General features: G+C 41.8%; 1 pseudogene; it reads right to left on the minus strand.

The window, feature by feature from the left end:
- Nucleotides 1-1,159: 1,159 nt before the first annotated feature.
- Nucleotides 1,160-6,000, minus strand: LOC123117844 (disease resistance protein Pik-2-like; annotated as a pseudogene).

Here is a 6,000-nt window from a genome sequence, read left to right on the forward strand (position 1 = left end):
CATCGCAGAGACCACCGTCCAGCGAAGCAGCACTGCTCATGCCCTCACACTACATCCGCAACAGTCGGACTACCGCCCATGGCATCGTCATCTCGGCTTGCAGTGCGTCTACCTTTGTACGCAGCAGCCACTCTGTCACTAGTCTTTGAAGTAGCTCGTGTCCCTGCGTGAGCATGGATGACTTGCTTTTTTTAAACAATGAATGACTCGCTACTTAAGTGACACTAGAAGAGCATAGAGGACCTTGCTACTTATATGAACTAGAAGCACCTCGTTGGGTCATGCGTGCGTTTTTTCAGTAACCAGCTAAATTTATACTCGCTGCGCGTGGTACAAGTTACATCAGTCACATGGGGATGAAGTGTGTGAAAGCAGCGCCCGTGACCAGCACCCACCAAAAAATTTAAATTGAACAGGTTGACTTGGTCGATCGAACGGCTTATAATATGGGCAGGCCGGGCGATCGAGCGGCGAGCGACCTGGCTGATCCCACTCGGGGATGACTCGTAGCGTCCGCCCATACCGAAAGCCATCTCCAGTTTATAAACAAACAGCCGTCCGACAGAAACAATCCCAAATACAAATAGAGCATAACTTATTAGGACTACCAAAAAGTACACAGCGGAAACACAATACAAGTGTTCAACATGGATAATACACAATCCCAGAAGCAAACAGAGAAGCCTTAGTCACCAAATTAAGGTAAGCAACGGAGATAATCAAACATAGTGTATGTATGTAGCTAGTGTTAAGCTTTATCCACTAGCCAACGTAAGCAGAAGATCAAATCGGTGAAAAGGACTAGGCAATCCACTATACACTTCAGCAACAAGTAGTACCTTCACAATAAATACCACTGAAATAATACTAGCATACTTTTTTTTTTTTTGAAGTGACTCTCTTTCAGTTTCTGTTTTCAAGTTCTTATCTGAAAGTGCAAGAAATAGTAGCTTCAGCCACCTGCGGTTTGACATTCCAAGCTAGCCAGCCAGCCGCACATCATCATGGCCTGCTACAGCGAAAATACTAGAACACGTGAATTTGAGAAGCATGCAGCAGCTGTGTGGAAAAAGATGTATGATGTAATCTTTTTGAAGGGAAAAAATATTTTCAGTACCTCTTGCACTTAAGGACCATTTCATACGGGAGAGTGACCATTTTAATTCCCCTCCTCACTGCTCTTTTCCTCATCATTATCAGTCTTGTCATTGTCCTCTTCATCTTCATCCGGTTCCACCAAAATACAGACTTCGGGATGGTTGGGATGGGCACCTGCTTCCTTCCTGATGCATGGCAGCGGCTGCAGCCTTGGTTTCCGAATATGTGGCACCTTCGTTGCCAAGAACTACTTGTATTAGTTTGAGAGATGGGAGATGCTCAATGCCTAAATAGAAGCCAGACGCTTTGGCCACTGACACATCAAAAGACAACAAAAACTCCTCAAGATTCCGCATGGACCCTTTCGTGAGCGTTACATATGCCCCATCCCAACTAAAGATGTTAAACCTCTTTAGACATGGGAATCCAATTACGGTAAGCTTTTTTCTTCCTCCTGAACGAAAACACAGTGCTAGATCCAGTAACGATGGAAGCAAACCAAGATTGTGCAGACCCTCCTCCCTTAGTTAAGTAACATTGATGTCCAAATTAACAAGGCTTGTGAGTCCCGGAGAAATCCACTTTGGAATGTTTGCTAAATGCATGTTGCTAGACATATGGAATATCCGAAGGGAGGATGGAGGGGACCAAGAGTCTATAAAGTTGAGTGAACCCCATTCCCTACTTATATATAAAGACCGGAGTTTGCAACGGCTAAGCTTGCATAGTGAGGAGAGTAGCACCTCCTCATGCCTCTTGTATCTATATCCATCAGACAAGTACAAAGAGAGCTCGTTCAATCTGGTCAAGTTCCCAAGCTCCTCCACGGCATCCAATGAACTCTTGGTAATATGAAAATTTGGGGTTACCCGTAAGCACCTCATACTGATGATCCCATTAGGTACCTTATGATGTGTTTCAGTGAGTAGATATTGTAGTTTACCGAGCAGAACAATTCCAGCTGGCAGATCTTGTTCATGGATTTCAACCTAAGATCAAGGGTCTCTAGATTATGTAGCATTACAATCCTTGATGGTAGCTTTGTTATGCCCGTGCCCCTAAAGCTGAGGTACTTTAATTGGAGTAATTTGTCTATATTGTTCATATCATACTCCTGCAAACCTTGACAATCCTCAAAGTCAAGTACACGTAAAGATTCAAATTCAACAAGACTAGGAAAGTGTTTCATGCAAACTGATGATGTTACTGTCAGAGATCGAACATGACTTAGATCTTCATTTGCCAATGCTGATAGCAACTCCTGGTCAATGTGTTGAACTGATAGTCACCAAATAAAACCATGACGATTTTTCAATTTTTTTTTGACCTCCACGTACCACAGTGACAAAATTATCTTCAATAGATTCTGAAATGATAATTTCAAGCATCATATAGTGCACTTGGCAGGCACGAACCTTGCCATCATATCCAATATCCACTGGTTGAACCATGCTTTTGTTGACAAGCTCATAAAAGTAGTTCTCCGCAACTTCTTGCTGGCTCTGCCCTCGTTGTTCTGAGATAAAGCCTTCTGATATCCATCGCCTCACTAACCTCTCTCTCTCAATAACATAATCCTCAAGGAATACACTTAAATACAACAACCATGTCTTCAGATTAGGTGGAAGATCATTATAGCTAAGAGATAGTATACTACTCATTCCCACTGGTGGAACCAATTGATCTTTTAACCCTCTCCCACTCATCCTTTGTAGCTGGCCTATTCACCAGCAAACTAGATATACTGATAATTGCCAGTGGTAGGCCTCCACATTTTTTCAGAATTTCATCTGAAACTTTGTACAACACTTCAGGACAATAGTTACTAGAGCCAAATATTCTTTTCAAAAACAATCTCCTAGAGTGAAGATCACTTAGCGCCTCCATTTCGTACATGCGGTCATCAGTATTCAGACAACATGACTTTGCTACTCAATGATGCGGGTAGTAGCTAAAATACAACTAGAACAATTATTCTCCGGAAAAGCACACTTGATAGTGTTCCATGCTTGTCTAGACCATACATCATCAATGATGATGAGATACCTAAAAATTAGTAGATGGCATCAGTCAACTATCATAAAACCTCGAAAACTCAAACATGCTTCATCTACTTCAATGAAGTAATTAACAATTTCTCCATGCTTATTTCTTATATGCTTCATATAAATTTATTTGATGTATGTAGCATGCTTACTTCATTGAAATTTTAACAATGACTAGAACTTGTCTCTAGTCACTCGAACACAAATAACAATCTTTAGTTGAGAATCATTGCTTAATGACGTACAATTATTTTTGCAACGATTATTTGAGTCTATATGAACTTCAGAGTAGAAGTAATGAACATGGCATGGGACTCCAGTTTAGCATATTCCTTAGGTGCTCAACTAATAGTTAGCTAAGAGTACATGTTATACACTTTTGCTTCTATATGTAGTCTACATATGTACCACACCTACAGTTTATTAAAGTTTTAACTACTGGAACTCATCTCTATTCAACGGATTATCACATCTGAAATCTCTCCTTGGTGTCTTTTTATTTACCATTTGTAAATATATTCCACGAATGCCACACATAGATACTACATCAGTTACCATGCATGCACCAATGAGTTGGCCTAGACGCCACCCTAAGCTCAAAAATACACACACGTGTATACCACTCACACCAGGGTGAACTAGCCTGTGATGATCTTGAACTCATATCTTTCAAGTTATCGGATTTTTTTACACGTACGAGTTTTTGAATTGGGTAACTAGATGAGACATAAGACTAAGATGGCAACAAATGGAAGGGTGTCCAGTATACTCATACTTGGGCGGTTATACAGATTTAGTCGTTCTTTGAACAATGGAGAGATTATTTTGAGTTGTCTGAGTACGTGTTTTTCTTTGAAAAGGGGATTACCCCTTCCTCTACATCCCAAGGATGCACACAACCAGTGGCGGAGGCAGGGACTCAGGTAAATGGCTGCTGCACTTGTCAATTCTTCCTGCAGTCCCGCGTCAAACCACGAACTAGCAAGTTGATTCTCATCCTGTATCCGTGTCGAATTTATGCTCCAGATTTTTTTTGCTTTGGTAATTTTGTTGTGTAATTTCTGATTCTATGGTCATTGATTCTGAGTTTCTGACCGCCTCACAACTATCATGATAATTTGTGTAATTTGTAGTTCCCTGTTCCCATCTGAGTGAACTAAATGATCGATTCAGTACACAAGCAACTGAGCTCCTTACTCTCTGTTCATCATTGGATCCAAGGCATCAATATTTTGATATCCCAAAGATAAGCACTCTGGCAGAAAAATTCTATCCCGCTGATTTTTCAAGTCAAGAATTAGCTCAGTTGGAAAGTCATCCAGAACTGATGACCTTGCCATCTATTGCTTGTTTAACAAAAGGGCTAGTTAAAACCGGAAAAGCTTCTTCATGTCCAATGGTTGACAGGTTGCTGTGACTAGTTATCACTCTCCCAGTCTCAACGGCAACTGCAGAGCGTGCTTTTTCAGCTATGAAAATTGTCAAGACACGTCTTCGAAGTAAAATGGGAGATGATTTACTTCGCCATTGCATGATAATTTACATAGAAAAAAAATAGCAGCTAAGATATCTTCTGATGAAATTATTAATATTTTTGATCTTATTGGCAATCGTAGAGGCCACTTTAAATTAATAGAAATGTAATGATATTTTTATGACACTTCAGCAAAACCTTGTTCTATATGGTTATTTTTGTACCGGATTTTTTTTTCTTTGCTTGGTTTGGCTTGCCCCCCCCCCCCCCCCCCCCCCCATATCCAAATTCTGGCTCCGCCCCTGCACACAACTAGTTGTCTAGGTATTTAATTAAGCGGGAATCCATCAAGTGGATTAGCGACCAAAGCAGTATAAATGTTTTGGGTATAACACTACTTCATATTGTGCGTACAAATCTAGTGAATGAGTAACAAAAGGAATGCTATAAATGCTTTCGTGATATTCTTATTCTATATGAAGTGAAACAATCAAGCTAATTAGGAACTGAAGGAATGGCTATAAAAGTTTTAAGAGACATGATAAAGGCCAACATTACCTTTTGTCCTGTAGCATTTCTCTTAGCTTTGCAATGGACTTCTTTTCATCCCAATCCATGGTATCTTCTGGGGTTCCATCCAGGCATGACACTTGAGAGATGACATCCTTGATGATTTTCTTTATATCTAGCTTTTGCGTGGCCGATACAAAACCCTGGCAACGAAACTGCCCTTGGATTTTCTGACGGATCTCATTCGCCAATGTTGTCTCCCCAATCCACCAAATCCAATAATAGACAACACCTTGCAATGTTTGGACGAGTTGTTTCCTTCTTCCACCATCCAGTTAGCAAGTTCGTCTCTTGGACCTTCCATACCGACAAGGTGTGCCTCTTCAGCAAAAATCGCGTACAGCCGGGGATCCACGACTCCATGACGAGTTGTGCTAGAAGGAGCACCATCCAATGTGTAGCTATCTTTGAGCTCTTTCACTTGCTTGATGCGGTCCTTGAGGTCGTCAATCTGGTGCTCAATTCCACGGCGAGACCCAAGCGTCTTGAGATGACAAACTTCCGGAAGAGCTTCCTGAAATCGCCGTGGTGCCTTCGACTTCCATTGCCAAAATGGTGGACGAACTTGTCCAAGGCATCCTCGGTGTCATAGGCCAACTCCCTGACCAGCGATATCCATGTCTTCACTTGGTCATTTGGGTCTTCTTGCTTGGTGTACTCTTTGAGTGCAGCATGCATGCTTCTGAGCTCTGATCTGAGGGAACGGATCTCGCGGCGGACCCCTTTGAGCCTAGCATACTCGTCGACGAGCAGGGTGGTGAGCTTCTCCAGCAGAGGACCAAACGCACCGTGTGCGGCGCTCACAACCTCCAT

The sequence above is a fragment of the Triticum aestivum genome, chromosome 5B (assembly GCF_018294505.1).
Source record: "Triticum aestivum cultivar Chinese Spring chromosome 5B, IWGSC CS RefSeq v2.1, whole genome shotgun sequence".
In the NCBI taxonomy this organism is placed as follows: domain Eukaryota; kingdom Viridiplantae; phylum Streptophyta; class Magnoliopsida; order Poales; family Poaceae; genus Triticum; species Triticum aestivum.